The sequence below is a fragment of the Rutidosis leptorrhynchoides genome, chromosome 4 (assembly GCF_046630445.1).
Source record: "Rutidosis leptorrhynchoides isolate AG116_Rl617_1_P2 chromosome 4, CSIRO_AGI_Rlap_v1, whole genome shotgun sequence".
Classification (NCBI taxonomy): Eukaryota; Viridiplantae; Streptophyta; class Magnoliopsida; order Asterales; family Asteraceae; genus Rutidosis; species Rutidosis leptorrhynchoides.
The window spans coordinates 421,198,127-421,216,928 of NC_092336.1; the positions used below are offsets into that span (position 1 = coordinate 421,198,127).

At 34.9% G+C, this 18,802-nt stretch overlaps 1 pseudogene; it reads right to left on the reverse strand.

Annotated features, from left to right (window-relative positions):
* Window positions 1-10,781: 10,781 nt before the first annotated feature.
* On the reverse strand, window positions 10,782-17,939 carry LOC139844223 (benzyl alcohol O-benzoyltransferase-like; annotated as a pseudogene).
* Between the last annotated feature and the right edge of the window lie 863 nt (window positions 17,940-18,802).

Below are 18,802 nucleotides of genomic sequence, written 5' to 3' on the forward strand. Positions count from 1 at the left end.
TTCGTTGGACCAACGATGTGGCAAACAAACACCGAAATCTGAACTACATCAGGAAACAACAATTGAGATCATTCAAGTCCGAGAAGGGCCCGAGATGACCCGTAGTCGCCAAAAGAGTTATACCAAACTTAGATGAAAACCTCACAAAATCCCAGTGTGTAACCGCGAAATATTGAGAAACCGCACCTTGGAAAGGTGTAATCCATTTTGGGAAATCGAGGAGGGTTATATTCGCAATATTTAACCTTTTGAAACTTTGGGGCGTATTGGAACCGCTCCCTACCATTTAGAACTGCCGACTCAATTAAGTTTCCGTTTACCTTACATTTTGTGTAACAAACTTAGAAACGTGTCCTGCAGAACAGGAACGTGCAATCATTCTAAATGCACCAACTATTGATGACAAACTCCGCTTCATAGGAAAACCGGCTGAACATGTGGATCGTAGAACCAAACCTTACTACAACGTAACACCCCGACTATCCGGATTCGTGGAATGTCCAAGAAAGTACCTTCAATCATTCGTAGAGTTACTACACTAGGTCTCGAGTAAGAGACATCGACTATTACTTCCAACTAAATTTCGGGACGAAATTTCTTTTGAGGTGTGGATAATGTAACATCCCGCGTTTTTCCGTTAAATTTATTTTAACACCGTCTTTTTTTTTTTTATAATATCTTTCGTCATTTAATTTGGTATCTTTCGTTAACTAACGTTCATAATATCCTCGTTATTTAATTATAACGTCACCCGTTTACTCGAGCGTTTTAAAATATTCGTTTGGTTATTTCCCGCACCCGCTTTGAAACTAGAGGGACCAAACTTGCCAAGGGACCAAACCTTTGACTAGGTCAAAGAGGTCAAACCTCCCTCATCCATTCATTTATCTTTTCCTTTTTCCATTTTTGTTTAATACTTCCACAAATCCTCTCAAAACCCAATTCATAAATTCATCATCCAAATTCAATCAAGGAAGCTTACAACTAAACAAAATACATATTTGGAATCCTCTCTTCATCCTCTTCAATTTGATACCAACTTCATCTCATTTGGGTAACTTTCTAAAATCACTAATTTTATGTGTTCTTGAGATTTTTGAGTTATAAAGTTGTTAATTAGTGTCTATGGCTCATTGTGATGTCGTGTATGTAATTTGTATGCTCGATTCGTTGTTTTTGGTGTAACTAGTTCAATATGAAAATTACTTGCTAAATCCTTGATTTTGGATGATCAAATGTTGTTAGATTGTTAAAGTGCATGTTTTAAAAGTGTTACTAGTATCATTAGCTTCGTTTTGATGTATAGGTTGATTAAGGAAACTCCAAGAACATGATTAATGATTTTGTGAATTTTGGTTAGGGTTTGATAGACTTTGAAATGAACTTTTGTTGCGTTGAATGCTTGTTAATGTTGTTAGTAAGTGTTTAGACACATTGTATGCTTAATTACCTTCGGAACGGCATATCGTATGTGTAAATTGGATTCCCGAATCATAAAATACGTTTTACGAACTTGAAACTTTGAAAATGGACTTTTATTGATCACTTGATGAGATTTCGGCTATTGTAAATGATGTTTGTGATTGATGAATTGTGTTTAGTTGTATTCCTTGTAAAAATACCTTTCCGATGATGTAAGATACATGTTCTAATTGTTTGCGGATCATAAAATGTGATTGTTTGCATTTTGGTTCGTGACTTGGACCATTTTTCTGCAACTGCATGTTTCCCAGGTATTGCGCGCCGCGCATATACCCGCGCGCCGCGCAAAACAGAAATCCCAGATATTTACCCCCTTTGGTTAAGTTCTGACCAGAAATTGCACTGGGTGCGCGCCGCGCAACCCATTGCGCGCCGCGCATATGCCCAGCTCATTTTTTTTGTTTTATTTTTCCTTTCACAAAATGTTTCCCGCTTAACCGTAACTCCGATTAACATGAAACTTGGCCATTCTGCTCATAAATGATTTCTCATCATGGGAAAATTGTCGGATACCCGACCCGACCCCGTTGACTTTGACTTTGACCAAGTTTGACTTTTAGTCAAACTTAACCAAACAATTATACGATCGTTCTAACATGCTTAGTTACTTCTATCGTGCATGAAACTTGACTAATTGATTCGCATGCTATATTAATCGAGTCGTAACGAGCCATAGGACTAATTGAACATCTTTGACCGTTTGTGTTTACCGTTATTGATACCACCTATTTGTTTAGGTCAAGACTAGCATTGTTCTTTGCACACATTTACTTGTTGAAGTACTTTACTACTCGTGCATTCAAGGTGAGATCATAGTCCCACTTTTACTCTTTTTGAACTTATATTGGGATGAGAAAACATAAACGATTCTTTTGAACTAAGTGAACACAAGAACGGGAAAACAAACATTCTACATACGAGTTTAGAACAAAAATCCTCAATTCGATTATCATTAGTTATACTTGCCGGGTGTAAGCGAGAACTTATGTTATATGGCCATATGGGTTGACAACCCTCATCTCTGACGGTTCGCTACCGTCTACGGATGAAATATATTTTCGAGAATCAGTGTTTGTTCTAGCACTAAGTGATGGGGTATACAATGGAAGGAATGTTAAGCTTTGATAATTGGGTGCTCGTGAAACAAACTTTTGGAATGTATTACTATTATTTCATTGATGCAAATCTTGTGGTTCACTTGTACTTACTTACTTAAACCTATGATTTCACCAACGTTTTCGTTGACAGATTTCTATGTTTTTCTCAGGTCCTTGAACGATACATGATACATGCTTCCGCTCATTATTTGATACTTGCATTGGATGTCGAGTATATGTGCATTTCATGGAGCGTCTTTTGACTTTACTTTAAACCGTGTCGCCTAGATTTTCATTCGTATTATAACGTTGTAACTTAACTATTGGTTGAACAATTCTTGTAAACTTTGGGAACAATCTTTATTTTGAAATGAAGGCGACATATTTTGGTCAAACTTTGTCTTAAAGACTTATGACCACGTAACGGGACCTAAGTAGACGGCGCCGTCAAACATGATTTGGTCGGGTCGCTACACTGGTTTGGTCGATTTGTGGTAGAGTACAATTTCGGATAAATTATACTTATGGTTTGGATTTGAATCATCACCGAGGTGGTAACGTGGTAAATCTCGTTGAGAGATAATGGACGTGTTTGGCGAGCAAGGTGAAATCCTCCGGTTAAGGGAGGTGTGTGTCGGGTTCTCTTGTGGAGAATTATTGTTTGGTACCTATGTTTGGTATAGGTGGTTCTTGCTCGATTATGGTATGGTTATTTGATGAAGCATGATCTTTAGGGTCCGCTGACTTCATCATGGGAATACGTGATTGGTGGAGCATGACTTTCGGGGTTCGCTGACTTCATCATGATCGTGGTGTTATATCGGTGAAGCATGATCTTCAGGTCCGCTGACTTCATCCGGTGTTGAGATTGGTGGAGTATGACCTTCGGGGTCCGCTGACTTCATCAAGGGAGTAGTGTTATGTCGGTATGGTGTAACACTATCGGGAAATGCGAGTACCGGTGGGAAATGCGAGTACCATTCCTATGTTGATATTGTGAATCGCGTGTGGTTTCGGATTCACGATGACGCGTGTGGTTTCGGTCATCTTAACTAAATGAATCTCGTGTAGTTCGGATTCATGGTGACTCGTGTAGTTCGGTCATCTTATCGAGGTAGTAATCTCGTGTGGTTTCGGATTACTAAGGCTCGTGTAGTTCGGCCAACCTCGATGTTGTGGAAGTGAATCTCGTGTAGTTCGGATTCACAAATGACTCGTGCGGTTTCGGTCATTGTATTGAGGAGTGAGTCTCGTGTAGTTCGGATTCACAAATGACTCGTGTAGTTCGGTCATTCCTCCGGGATAGTGACTCTCGTGTAGTTCGGATTCACTATGGCGCGTGTAGTTCGGCCATTCCCGATTGTTGTTGTGGTGAAGGTAGTGAGTCGCGTGTAGTTCGGATTCACTAGGGCGCGTGTGTTTTCGGCTAGCCTTCGTGTCGTGTGATCTATTGGTTGTTTGATACACCAATGGTAGGGTCGTAAGGACCATGTTGTGGGAACTATCGGTCGTTTTATACGTCGATGGTGGGGTAGTGAGGACCATGTTGTGGGATTAGTGAGGCGATAGCCGTGTTTCGCTCACATGTTTGTTACGGGTTTGAAGATGGTTGATTTCGTACACCTTGGGTTTTGCGTTTCCATAGTCGTTTTGGGCGCTATCGGTTCTAGCCGTTGGATTATGATGTTACGGTAGTCGTGTATTGGTCGTATGGCGCACTACAAGGGATGTTTAGTGATTGGTGTAATCCGTAAGGGTTCGTTTGGTTCGGTCTTCATCGTTTCGGGTTGTTGACCTTAGGTTGAGACCTTGTTGCTTTTGGCGTTATACTCGGTAATAGTACGCTAAGGGATTGATATCTCGGTACGAGATTAGTTGAGTTTTTCCCGATGTTAGGGAAGGAGCATAGTTTTAGTGCTCGGATTGTGGATTTGTGAAAATCGTGGGTGACAGTTTTAGTTGTTGTAGGCGATTCGTTGGGAGAAATTGCTTAGGAAAGTCGGATTTGGACGTATGTTGAGGACCGTTGAGTGGGGTCCATTTGGTTAAGTGACGAGGATCACGAGGACGTGATCGAGTTTAAGTGGGGGAGAGTTGTAAGACCCGAATATTTATCTTGTATACTTGTGTACTTATGACATTCGAGAACGGGCTTTGTTGAATATTGTTATGTAATTAAAAAGGTAAAAGAATCTGAAACTGGCTACTTGCGCGCCGCGCGGGTCAGGGGCGCGCCGCGCCAAATCACGCAGACAGCTCTCTTCTTCTTTTTAATTGTTTTAAATGAAGGGCAATTGGGTAATTTCACTTGGGGCCGGATTTGTGAGCCATATTAGCTGGTTTGGATCAGTTTTGGATCATTTTCACATCCATTCATCATTCTCAAACTATTTTAGAGAGAGAGATTCTAGAGAGAGATTTAGGGTTTTGGTGAAGAAGGAGGCCGAATTGATCAAAAGCTCGAGTTCTAAAGTTGTTCCTTTCGTTCCTAGCTACGTTGTGGTGGTATTGGTAAGCTCAAACTCTGAATTTCATCTATTTGATTTGATATTCAAGTTAGGGTTTGAGTTAGTTTGATGAAAAACCCTTTTTGATGATGAAATGGGTTTAGTGATGCTAGTAATTGGGTTTATTGTTAATTGTTGGTGGATTTTGGGTTGGTGAACTAATTGGCCATGTTTAGGACTTGAAATTGAGGTTAATCACTTAAGTTAGTGATTATGGAAGTATTGAAACCCATTTAAGGTTATCCGGTTGACTAATTGTGACTTTGGGTCAAATTAGGGTTTGGTGGTGATTATGACCCATTTGGCGATTTAATGAGGTTTATAAACTTGAAATGGATTAAGTTGAAGTATAAAACCAAGTTAAATGTGTTTTGGTGTCAAAACTTGTAAATGGTGAGATTTTGACCTTATGGGTCAAAATTAGGGTTTAAGTGTCAAAATGGGTATGACACGTGTTTAACACTTGAGTTCGGGTTTAATTGGCGTATTAGGACCATTCTCACTTGTGTTAGTGATTATTGGTTAGTTTTGGGCACGGTTTGTGCTTGGAAGTGCATTTGGGTCGAAATTGCACTAAGTGACGAATTGGGTTGATTTGTAAATCCACTCTAAGTGTATTGTTGTAATTGTGATAATGGAATAGGTATTTTCCATTGGCGAGTTGCGGTTTACTTGGAAGCTTTCTTCAAGACTTCAAGGTGAGTGATAATATCCTATGTGCATATGTATGTGTAGGATGAGTGTGGGTCGGGTGAAGTGATTCTCGGCTATAGAGCTCACTTCACATGTAGGTGGACTTGATGGACTTTTGCATGAGTCCAATTGGCACGATTGTGCGTTTTGGTTGACCATCTTTGGCGAGGTACACGTTCGCGTGTACATTATCACACGTGGTTGTGATGTGGTTGATATAACCCCAATGGCGAAGGGTTTAATGTTGAGAAGTGAATCGCGTGTGTATTCGGATTCACGATGGCTCGTGTAGTTCGGTCATCTTATTGAGGTGGTAATCTCGTGTGGTTTCGGATTACTAAGGCTCGTGTAGTTCGGCCAACCTCGATGTTGTGAAGATAGTAATCTAGTGTGGTTTCGGATTACTAAGGCTCGTGTAGTTCGGCCAATCTTCATTGTGGTATTTGGTTCTCGGTATTGGGTTAAGGTGTTAACCTTGTTCGTTTATATTGTTATATATTAATGTATTGTTGTGTTGTAGCTAACCCTTCGGGTGTAGCTATTTGGCGTGGTTCACATCGTCGTTGGTGAACTTATATTTTGTTGTTGTATCTTAGCTCGTGCTTAGTGTTTGTACGGTACGCCTAGACTAGCTTGCCTTTATGCTTGGTTGTTCGGTATGCGGTATTTGATATTTGTGTGGCGTATTCATTTTATACATATATATGTATGTAGTATATTATCATTCACTAAGCGTTAGCTTACCCTCTCGTTGTTGACTCTTTTTATAGATTGCATGGATGCGGAGGTTCGGGTAAGCGGGGACTAGTGGACTCGCGTAGTTGCTTTAGAAGGCTTGCTTTTGGATTGATTAGGATGGGGTAGCGTATCCCCAATCGCCATGCTCGGCTTTATTTTGTGTTAATAGTCATGTGGTTGAAAACTTGTATTTTCGTACGAAAGTCGTAAAGCGGCCAATGTGGGCCCGGTCTTCGTAAAACAAATTTTATTAATGGAACGTGTTAGTTCTACATATATTAATGTATGGTTAAAAGCGTTTTGTCTAAATACGTCGGGAAGTGGTCAAACATTTTCGCATTTCATGACTTTTTGGACAGTCCACTTTGGCGCGCCGTGTGGCCTATATGGCGCGCCGCGCCATGTGCTGTACCAGCGAAATTTTTTTTTTTCCTGCCTTATTGGTTGGTTAACGGGTTGGGTTGTTACACATAGGCGACATGCACCACTTTTCCCAAACGCAACGTGGCCAACAAAGAGTGAATGATTAAAGACATCACTCACCACTATGCACTAAGTGGCCAACAAAGAGTGAACCTTTACAACCGAATGTCACTCACCACATATCATGTGGCCAACAAAGAGTGAATACTTTCGCTCGGTGTCACTCGCCACTTCACCTACAAAAAAACAACTTATATACATGCACATATAAATACTTCACTCACCTTGGAACGCAAACACAAGCCATGTATATAATACCATCGTCCGCATCCAAGCAAGGAATCACCAATATAAACATATGCATACCAACACATAAACAACCATTCTCTATAAAAGAATCTAACGCCAACGACCTTAACCAAGGGTTTCCACCTTGCTCTCTAACACCCGCCCATTCAGACACCTAAATGGACTTTACCAATTACCACTTTGGGTGGTAATTCCGACCCATTCAAACAAGCACAAACTAACACTTATTGCACTTGATCATATAAAACCAACCCATAAGTGCAACTTGACCTAAATTGCACTTAACCACTAAAATAAGTCAAGTTTGACACATAATCACCATTACTAGCGATTATGTCATCAAATCACCAATTTAAAACTTAACACAAAAGTTAAACTTCCAATTGACCAAATTAGGTTTAACTCACTTTGACTTAACAATTTACACCCAAAACACCTACAATCACCAACAACTAGTGATTGTGTCTCAAAATCATCATTTGACACCAAAAGTCAAGAACACTTGATCCACTTCAACACAAAACCCATTTGGACCTAAATTAAGTTTTACACCCAAAATCAAGTTAACACAACACCAAAATCACTAGTACACAAGTGTTCTAGGGTTTAAACCAACACATACAAGACCCAGACTTACAATTTTGTCAATCAAAACCCTAAGTCACCAATTTAGGTTTACTTACATGAATCTTACCAAAAAAACCCCAAAATCACAAGAAGTGGGGTTTATAACCCAACGCTAACCAAAACCTTAACCTTTTATCAAAATCAAAGTAAAGAAAATCGGAATTAAGACTTACCACCACTACCCAAACCTATCTAAGAACAACATGAACAACTTTAGTTATTGAGCTTTGTTGAGAATCAAGCTTCTTCCCTAAGATATTAAGCTTTCTCTCTCTAAGAGAGCTTTCTCTTTCTAGGGTTTGGAGAGGATGAGAAAGAGATGAAATGAAGATGTGGATGAGGTTTGGTCTGATTTGTGGCCTCAAAATCGTCCACAAGTGAAATTACCAGATTGCCCCTCATTAAACCTCTTTAAAATAGAAAAATTAGAAGTCCGGCCACACACGAGGCGCGGCGCGGCTGGAAGGGCCTGCGGCGCAGCTGGAAGGGCCCGCGGCGCAGCTGGAAGCACAAAAACGAAACAACCATTTTTCAAACGATCAAATATCTGAAGTACAAGGAGGCGCGACACGCCTTTAACTAGCCGCGGCGCGGCTTTGCTGTCCAACAGAATTATTACTTTTATTTAGAAGTTCAGGGACTGAGGTTGACTGATTCTGATTCTGATATAAATTCTGAAAATGCATAAGTGTAGGGTAGACTTTTAGTGGTAGTTTCTGATGAGTACATTTACTGACACTTTCTGATGCATAAAATTCAGGGTCTTACATGGCTCATCCACACGAATAAGGTTCCTTCGTGCGAGTGATCTGTCTATTGAAGTGTGTGAACTGTTGATTCTGTCATGTCTGATATACAATTAGTAATGTGATATGATTACTGATTTGATTATATCATTTTCCCTACCCTGGTCCTACACATTCACCTCCCTTAATTTTTGGCTTAAAATGCTTCCTCCAATTTCCTCTGATTTTGTTTTTTCCTCTTGATCCTACCAATATACGGAGTAGTAGACAGATTCATGACTAAGTAAATTTTTGAGTACAAACTGGATATGCAAATGCGGCCACAAATGATCATTCATCATATAGTGATGAATGATAAATTAATCATTCATCGTCGTGGATGAATGCTTAATTTATCATTATTTGTGGTCCATATTTGCTTATCAAGTTTGTACTCTTTTTAAGTTTAGTCATGGATATATATGTGTGTGTGTTAAAAGCATAAACAGAAATTAATTAATAATTTAGTAAATAAGTAAAAGTAGAAAAAATAAAGATAAAATAAGAAAATAATGTTCGAGAAGGAAAAAAAGAAGAATGATCACCTATTAAAAGAAACGCGTGAAAGCATTGAACAAAACGGCAATTTGCATAACTTAAACGAGACCCACTTCTTTCTTTGTTAATACGGAGTATACAATTGTACATATGCATAGATGTATGTATAGACGAGGTTACAAGATGTACAAAGCCCATATGTCATATAAATCGGGATGTAAATGAATCGAGCTCGACACATTAAAAATTTAACTCAAGTCGAGTCTAAATGAGTTCGAGCCCGAACTTGAACTTATTTTGAAGCTCGTTTGCTAACAAGCTCGAGCTTCTTATCTCGAGCTAGAACAACCTCGTGAACTTAAACGAGCTTTTCATTTATATAGACTAAATATTATATTTTTTAATAATATAATATAATTATAATATTATATATAACAACTAGTCCGGAGCAGCCCGCGCGATGCGGCAGGGGCTTTCGGCCTGCATGTTCGTATTTAACGTAGCGTTGTGTATGTACAGAGAGATAAACGGCCCCTGTGTTAAGACCCGTTTAGATGTCGTTGTGGTTAACGTTTTTAAAAAAGTATCCGTTTCAGACGTAGCGTGAACACATGGGTTGAAACGACAAATTTTTAAGTCACGGGTTTTAGTATGTAAAGGGTTTAATAATCACTATTATATTATACCAATGATATTTAAAAAAATTACATTAATTAAATCATATTATATGTGGATAAAAATTACAAAAACAATTAGAAATATAAGATTATGTAATTAACGAGTCGAGATCGTGCTCGAGCTTGAACCGAGCTGAGCTCGAGATCTATGATATTTAAACGATTCGAGCTCAAACCTAGACGAGCTAGAGCTCGGCTCAGCTCGTTTATACCCCTATATATATAAAGCTCGTTTAGGAACATGAGTTGGACTTTCCTTCAAATTAGTATTTGTTACTTTTGGAGTTTATCTTTGTTATCTCTAGAGTTTATTTGTTACCAACTATTTAAATCTAATTATATTTTAAGTTACAAGTAGTTTTTATTACGTTATTGAGAATAAAAAAATAAACTAAAAAGTTTTTTTGAGAATAAAAAAATAAACCGAGAAAGTTTTTTTTTTTTTTTTCTGTTCTTCTTTAACCAAAAAGGTTGAATTACTATCATATTTTTATTGTTTAGTCACAATCATTTATATTACTACTCACATAAACATAACATTAATTAATTTATATATCATTTAACAAATGTCATTGGTTACTATTCATGTTGTCTAAATGGATAATTTTTATACTCAGGTATTTTCATTCTTTCTTCAGCTACACCTGATATCTTCTCATATTTGACGGTGTTTGTTATCTCATCTCTTTCTTCACCACCTCTCTAGGGTTTCGGTTACCCTATTTGTTGCTAGTGATTGGTGTCTATTTATTGCTAATCGTGGCCTCTTTTTTCAAACGTGTTTTAATTCATTACTAAACACAAAAACATACAAGACAACAAAAGTAAAGAGTCGTACAATCACTTTACTATATTACAGTAGAACACGAACACAATTAAGAGCAATATATAATAGTAAAACCACTCTTAAAATCATAGATTGCATCAAGAAAATAAGAAACTTAATTATAATCTAGCGAGAACTAGTAACTTGTGCTCTTGAAGTAATTGTTCGTTATTGTCTTGCACCAACATCTTATTTAACTCTTCAACGAACTTATCCATGACCGCACTCGGCAAACATATGGGTACCACAATTCCAGACTCGCCTTTATGGTTTGTAAAAGGTACATAGAAACTAACGACACCCGGGATAGGATCTATACCCCCTTTTGCGGGTCCTCCATACGCCGCTTTCCCCCACCCAAAATCAACAACATCAAATCCAGCACGAGTTACGTCAGAGACAAGGAAGCTTCTAACAACCGTAAAATGAGGCCGTCCCTTGATTACCATTAAGTCGGCTGTTGATCTCACGTACTCCTCAGTGACATCAGATTTAGCTTTCATTATAAGCTCTAACGCGTGGCTTAATGGTTTGTTTGACAGGTTTTCGGCCGTTGAAATGGCCATTGGGAGAGCGAATCCATTCCCATAATATCCTTTGGGTAGTAGAGGATTAAACTTTCCACGCGCGTTAACAATCAAAATCATGCGCATCTCTTCTTCAGGATCTGGCTGAAGGGCAATGGTTCGACAACGCCATAAGCAAGCGGTTAAAACCTCAAAAGTGGAGCACTTTTCGAGATATGAAGGAACAAATCTTCGTAGCGCTGATATCTCGGAAGTACCGAAGAAAAATTATCTATGAGCCATGTCATCTACTGGTATGATTGTGCCTTTGGTGTCTTCAACTTCAGTATACTCGTGATGAGTACAGGTCACGCGTGGTGGGTCCCTTGCAGAAAGCAACTCTCTTTTCCATACGGGCAACGTTGATGGCCTTGATGCACCTCGTGTCATTTCACTGAGCCCTGTCATGAATTGAACGAGACCTGACGCGTCGCTCATGGTATGGTTTAGTCGCAGAGCAAAGATAAAACCTCCGCATAGCAATCTTGTCACCTACAATTAATATACACAGTTTAATTCTATGCTAAGATATACAGTATTATTATTATTATTATTATTATTATTATTATTATTATTATTATTATTATTATTATTATTATTAATTAATATTAATATTAATATTTTAATAATATATACTAATAGCGATGAGATATAGTTACTACTCACCATGGCATTGTTGTAATTACCCCCAACTTCGAGGGTAATTTGGTATAACTTTTTATTTTTTGAAAAATTATTTTTCTCACTTCGTTTTTTAACCTTTCCTTTTTCATTACTTTATTTTTGAACGTTCAACTTGTTAATCGTTAACCTTTTTTTTACAAACCTTTTTTTTAAACGTTCACTTAATCAATCGTCAACCTTTTTTTAGCCATTGAATTTTTCACTTCCTTTTCACCTTCCTTTTTCATTCCTATATTATTTAAACGTTCAACAAATCAACCGTTAATCATTTCTTTTTAACGTTCAATCAACCGATCGTTAACCGGCCAAAATCACTCCGCAGCGAAGCGCGCTTTATCCTCGATCTTTATCAAAGTTCAACTTTAGTTGAACTATTTTTCTCACTTCGTTTTTTAACCTTCCCTTTTTCATTACTTTATTTTTGAACGTTCAACTTGTTAATCGTTAACCTTTTTTTTACAAACCTTTTTTTTTAAACGTTCACTTAATCAATCGTCAACCTTTTTTTAGCCATTGAATTTTTCACTTCCTTTTCACCTTCCTTTTTCATTCCTATATTATTTAAACGTTCAACAAATCAACCGTTAATCATTTCTTTTTAACGTTAAATCAACCGATCGTTAACCGGCCAAAATCACTCCGCAGCGAAGCGCGCTTTATCCTCGATCTTTATCAAAGTTCAACTTTAGTTGTTCATGAATATGACACTATGATGCAATTATACTATTTTTGACATGTGAGAATAGAAGTTTTTCTTGTACATATTATGATGTGACATGATGGTCCTTTTTTTTATGGGACAACTGTGATATAAGACTATTTTTAGTGGTGATGGCGTGATGCTAACTCTCGGTGTGTAATCTACATGTTGAGCTGACAGCTCAGGCATAGCTTCAATAACGAAAAAAATTCTTTCTGATTTGAATTAAGAAAGACAATGAATTTATGAGATTTGTGTGATGAAGTGTTTTTGTGGATATAGTGCTGATATAACAAATGTGATGATGTGATAATGTTTGTAATGGTATGAGGTGATGGTAGTTTAATAGCGAGTAGGTCCCATCATTTTTATTTTCTTTTCATTTTTTAAAGTTATTTTATTATCTTGTTTAGTTAATTTATTTCGATTATTGTAATTTAAATACATATATAATATAATTTATAATTTATAAAGTCATATGTATTTATTAATTAAACAGAAGTTTAGAATTTAGTTTAAAATAGTTTACTTAGAGACTATAATATAAATAGTGTATGTTGTTATTTGTAAACTATAGAAAAAATCATGGACTAAAATTAAACTTTTAAATAAGATGTTATCTTCATCATTGTTGCATCGCCTGTTGTTCACCGAAAACCTTCAACGACTGAAGCATTCATTTTCATTTCAAGATTCAAATAAAAAATAATAAAAATAACAGATACGAAGCCATGTGTTTTCCATGCAGCATGGCAATTCCGGATCCGTTCACATCACCATCACACAACACCTAGAAGCGAAACTAGGATTTTTTTTACCGGGGCAAAAAAAAAAATTTAAACCGTAGCAATTTTTTGGACAAAATTTGAAGAATTTGGGGCAAAAGTTGAAGAATTTGGGGCAAAATTTGAAGGTTTTGGGGCAAAATTTGTAGGTTTGGGGGCAAAAAAAAATCCACCGGGGCCAAAGTCGAAAAACCCAAAATTTTTACACTGAAAAAAAAAATTCACTAGGGGCGGCCGCCCCCCTCTGCCCCTACACACTTTCGCCCCTGACAACACCTCTTCCTGTGAAGCTCCCATCGCGCCGGGCATTTTTTGTTTCCATCACGCAAGGCATTGGTACCATGGTGGCGTGATGGTGGTGATTTTCAGACGATGGCGTTGTGTTAAAAACCATCTAATGTATTATTTCAACTTCACGAACCTTTGACCTTCATATTTAATGTATTAATTAATGATACTTTATGTATGTATTATTTATTTTATATATGAATATGATACTCCATAAATACCAGAATAAACTGTATTTGCTTTATTTGATATATATATATATATATATATATATATATATATATATATATATATATATATATATATATATATATATATATCAAATAAAGCAAATACAGTTTATTCTGGTTTTTATGGAGTATCATATTCATATATAAAATAAATAATACATACATAAAGTATCATTAATTAATACATTAAATATGAAGGTCAAAGGTTCGTGAAGTTGAAATAATTAATTTCCTCGTAGTTACGGAGATTCACGCGCGTTGATTCCGGACTGTTTACAAAGCGTGTAGTTGTTCGAGAAAAGTCGACTTGCAAAAAAGTTCGACAACTCATATATACCAAAATTAAATAAATATAAATGAACATGAATTAGATAGCTATGATTATTCATGGACAGTGTATACTATATAGTTTTGTCCCGAATTACAATCGTATGTACGGGAACAAAACCCGTTTTTGTTATGTCATAGGTGTTCCTGACTTTTTTATATTACATTACGCCTCATGACCGAGTTTTGACTCCGTCTGAGTAATTTTGTTTGATAGTCTTCATTGTTTAAATGAAGATAACTCTCTATCAATTCAATTCATTTTTTCACAAAAAAAAAAAAAAAAAAAAAAGGAAAAAAGATGAAAAAAGCAAAAATTGAAGTATATAAATAACCTCACTTTGTACAACATTTACTATTATGTTTGCCTAAAACTGTTTAATATTTAATGTAGTAACTTTCAAGTCTCGATTAGTCTTCGGTGGGACTATGTAATAAGGTAGTGATCGATCTACTATCAACCAGGTAGCATTAATAATATAGTGATGGATTTAATATATTTGATTTTTTTTTTCCGTTAATATATATATATATATATATATATATATATATATATATATATATATATATATATATATATATATATATATATATATATATATAATCTAATAAAACTCTAAAATGATGATGTTATCATTAAGCTAATTACCCTTTAATTTTCATAATAATGATGTCATAATTATATATTAATTAATTAAAAAAGTAATACGAAATCTTTTATAAAAAGAAATACTAATCTCTTCAAAATTGTAACTTTAATTTTCTAAAAAAGTTTAAAAGGCATTTATTATTACTAATAATAATTATTATTATTAAAAATATAAATACTCAACTTTGAGCGAACTTTATTATTATTATTATTTACTTTTTACTTTTAATATAATAATTATAATTATAATTATTATATTATTAATATTAAAATATGGATTCTTTTTACGAAATTAATTACGTTTATGTATGCGAAAATACAAGTATCTATATACTTGAAAAAACAACTCAAACGGGTCATTAAATAAATGACTTTAGCATTTACATTCACTTAATACTTAAAACATGTCATTAAATTTTTTCGTTTAAACAAACCCGTCATTTCGGGTCATTTCACTAGTGTATATATATAGGGAGAGGATCTAGTGAGAACTATTTTAGTGTGAGAACTCTAGGAACTCCAAATACACTAAAATTCGAGCAAAAAAAGTGGCGAGCGAGCAAAAAAAGGAAATTCGAGCAAAAAAACAAAAAGACGGATGAACAAAAAATTCATAGTCGAGCAAAATTTTTTATTTTTATTTTTTGTTCGAATTTCAAAAAATGTAGAACACATTTTTGTTCGACTATCATGTGCTCTACATTTTTTTGTTAGAATTTCAAAATTGTAGAACACATTTTTGTTCGAATTTCACAATTTTTGTTCGCCCGCCTTTTTTTTTGTTCGAATTTCAAAAATGTAGAACACATTTTTGTTCGACTAGAATTTCAAAAATGTAGACACCATTTTTGTTCAAATTTCACATTTTTTGTTCTCCCGCTACTTTTTTGTTCGCCCTTTGTTCGAATTTCCCCATTTTTGCTTTAATTCCTTGTTTTTTGCTCGCTCCTCACTTTTTTTGCTCGAATTTCAGTGTATTTTGGTGTTTTTTGAGTTCTCAGGGTTTTCACACAAAAAAGTTCTTATTTAATCCCTCTACTATATATATATATATATATATATATATATATATATATATATATATATATATATATATATATATTTATATATATATAGGGGTAGGATCAAGAGGGAAGTAACCAATCGGGGGGAAGCGGGGGGAAGCAAATTTTTTTTTTTTTCGTTTTTTGAAAAAAATTTGTTCACAAACATTATAGATGAGATGAAAATATGAACATTTAGTAGAGACACTTTGTGATAAATGTTTTTATTTTGGCGGGAAAACGCTCGAAGAAGTAATATATAACAATTATCTTGTTTTTCGAGCGTATTTTGAGGTTTTAGCTATTGGGGTTTAGATATTAGGGTTTATAGGGTTTATATATTAGGGTTTAGAAATTTAGGGTTTAGGGTTTAGATTTAGGATTTAGATTTAGTTTTTAACACGAACGGTTTAGGGTTTAGTGTTTAGGGTTTAGGGTTTGGTGTTTTGGGTTTATTCCATAAACCCAAAACACCAAACCCTAACCCCTAAACTCAAAATCGGGCTAAATTTTACTTCACAAAACATGAAGAAAAAAAAAACGTTCATATTCTTCACGAACAATATTATCTTAAATGTTATTTTTGTTGATAATTTTCCCGCTAAATAATAACATTCATCACGAAGTGTCTCTTCTAAATGTTCATATTTTCGTGTGATCTTGATGCCGGAAAAAAAAAATTAAAAAAAAAAACGAATTTTTTTTTGCTTCTCCCCGATTGGTTACTTCCCCATTGATCCTGCCCATATATATATATATATATATATATATATATATATATATATATATATATATATATATATATATATATATATATATATATATATATATACACTAGTTTTATGAGCACGTGCATTGCACGACATTTGTATAATTAATAATCGATAACGTTAATATTATTATTCTTATGAAAAGTAATAATACAATACAATTATAGAAAAAGGGATATGTTTGATCACAAAAGGCTATCTTTTTTTTTTTGGTTAGTTGCTCGATGTAATCGCAAGTTAAATTGTAATAGGACTTTATGGCTAAGTCATCCTTTGTAATTCTCTAGCTTCTTGCTAGTTCTTTTTTTTTTATTATTAATTTTATTTTTTTATTTTTTTTTTATTTTATCCGTTCGAAAAAAAAATACAATACAATTACATGTACAATAAAAAATCCTATATTACTAATAACATATCTATCGAAAACATTAGTATTGTATACTAACTCATAGATATAATATTTTATAAATATTATATTAACGTAATATTTTAAATTTATTAAACTGTAAATTAATTTTATATTATATAAAATATTATTCATAAAAAATATATAATATTAATAAAGAAATATCAATTTTATGATTTTTATTAGAATAAAAGGATTGAAAATCGTTTCCAATATAGGGATGGAAATGTAAATTAGATTTGAGTCGTGGCGTATCATCACTAAAACATGTAAAATGTTTTTTAAGTGTAAAGTTATAATTTAACAGAGAATTTGATGTAGTAAGTTTTTTCTTCAGTTTTGTGTTTATATCTTATATAGATTTTTGTAACTCAATTTTCACCTGAATCAGCAATAATGGTGAATCTAGAACATTACTAGATCCTGGAACATCATAAAGGAGCTCTTCCAAACAAGGAAACGGCGGTTGAATAGCATCACCAAATTGTTTCAACGTGACATCTGCTTCCGCCTCAATAAACAGTACACCTTCACCAGTACAATCTACCATCAGTTTTCTCGCTAACCCTTCTTTGAGTCGGCCTGCAAACGGATAGTAAAACACCAATACCTTAGCTAAAGCCTCTCTAATCAAACTCGCTGGATTCTTATTTTTCATTTTTGGGTGGTTACGATAAAATTGAATCACTGGGATTTGAAACCGAAGGCTATGTTGATCATCAATGTCGGATAAAGGTTTTAGTTCTCGTGGTGTAGGTTTGGCTGGACGAATGAGCTCGGGTGCTCGTCTCCGGACATTGAATGTTAATGGAGTGCTGATTTGTTCCATGTTAGTGTTTGTTGTGTTTGGTGTGTGTTGTGTTTGTTGGTTGCTGTGTTTGGTGTTTGTGATTGAATTTCAAAAATGAAGGTGAATTTATAGAGGTTTTTGAGTGGTGATGAGTTTGTTGTTACAAGAAGCGAACTCACGTGCTAGTTTGGGCCGAGAGATTCCTTGCATTTGGTGTGAAAAATATATACTCGTATTTCTTCAATTAATTAATTATACTTTATTAATTATAGAGAAACAATATGGACGTATGGTGAATCTTCATTATTAAGGTTTGATCGAGAAAGGTGTAAGACCAAAAAAGTTCAATCGGGTAAAGAAATTCACCGGGAATGTACTCCTAGTTTACACGAAATTTAATGGAGTAGAATGATAATTTAACGGAGTAGAATGATGTAATCACTTTAACTCTTTAAGGTTACGTTTCTAATATAGTTATTACACTACAAATATTTATGCAGAAAGGCAACTTTTATCACAACTTCTATGTCTTTATAAGGTTTCAAGTTAATGTATATAAAAAAATAGGATTTTTTTTTTTTTTAAATAGTAGATTTTGGAGAAGAAGTTACAAAAATAGACCAACAATATTTTTACATAAATAGTAAAACCGAAGTTTCAAACTTCGGATTTGGTAAAACCGAAGTTTGGAACTTCGGTTTCTCCCTTTTTGGTCAAACGAATATGATACATGGCAAAACCGAACTTTGGAACTTCGGTTTTGATTCAAATGCTTCAACCGTGATTTTAATGCTCATTTAACCACTTGATTCGAGTAAATAAAAACTGGCGAATAAATGGATGCCACGTGGAAAGCGAAGTTTCAAACTTCGGTTTCTTTGTTTATAAAATTCGAAGTCTGG